This window comes from Schistocerca serialis, chromosome 4 (genome assembly GCF_023864345.2).
Source record: "Schistocerca serialis cubense isolate TAMUIC-IGC-003099 chromosome 4, iqSchSeri2.2, whole genome shotgun sequence".
NCBI lineage: Eukaryota > Metazoa > Arthropoda > Insecta > Orthoptera > Acrididae > Schistocerca > Schistocerca serialis.
The window spans coordinates 53,338,306-53,339,582 of record NC_064641.1 but is presented as its reverse complement, the minus strand read 5'-3'; positions in this window follow the sequence as shown (position 1 = coordinate 53,339,582).

The following is a 1,277-nucleotide window of genomic DNA, read 5'->3' as shown; positions in this document are numbered from 1 at the left end:
ATGCTCGTACTATGCCACAAGATACCCTCAAAAGTGCCATCCCGATAAGAATGTTTTTTGTCATCTGAAGCAATGTCTTCCGGAAACTGGTAATCTTCATCCACAAGTGATGGATGGAGGTCATCCAAGTACTAGATGTACTTCACGAATAGGGGATGCAATTCTTGAAACTGTTCACCAGTCACCCCTACAAAATATCCATTATATTGCATTGCTGGTCCAGGTATCTCAAAGACTGCTTGTTAAAGTGTTACACAATGAGCAATCGCATCCATATGATTATACATTAATTCAACACCAGTGACCTGAAGGCCCTATTCAATGAGTGCAGTTTTGTGAATGACTTTTGCACAGAGTGGGAGATAACAAACTTTTTATAAGTGATGTGATATGGACTGATAAATCTAGCTTCACTTGTGAAGGTATTTTCAACTTCCACTACAGGCATTATTGGTCAGAACACAACCCACATGTCACTCATGAACGTTTTGGGCATGCTTGGATATAAACCAGAGCACTGGAATCATGGGAGGAGAGGTGCTTTTTGGCCCTTAACTATTGCTGGATAAGTTGAATGTGCCCCTGTATCATACATTTTTATACAATACTTTGCTTGATGCTTTAAAAAAGGTTCCACTTGGCATTCGATGATTTTAGCATGATGGTGCGCCACCGTACTTTGGAATGAATGTGTGTAACTATTTAAATGAAGCACTTACAGGGAAATGGAGTGGTCTGGAGGTCCAATGTTCTGGCCTCCACGTTCCTTGGACCTTAATTAGCAAGATTTTCATTTGTGGGGACACTTTAAGTGAACAAGTTTGTAGTACTCCACGCATAGATGTACATGACCTAGTAACTCGCATGCATGCCATTTTGCCAGTGGTGGATGCAGATGTGTTCATAGGGTCCAGCAACGTATGATTCATTGAGCGGCAAAGTGTTTGGAAATGCAAGGTGGTCACTTTGAACATCTTTAAGTGAACATTGCTCATATGTGTACATACTGGCTCTTATGAAGAGAAGGCTGGACGTCAAACATGCAGAATGGAATTGTTGAGCATGGAAAAATGTGCAATCTAATGTAGCTCACTTATTGTGTTTTCTGTACCTCATTGGATACAGATGGTAATGCTTATCCTCTATTAGTTTCTACTGGCTTTTGTGTCATGGACAGACAGAGTGGTTGTTTGTCTGTAAGAAATCAATGTTATCTCCTAATGTTAAAATAAAGGTAACAGTGACAGAAAGAAATATACAATATACTGTATTGTGGA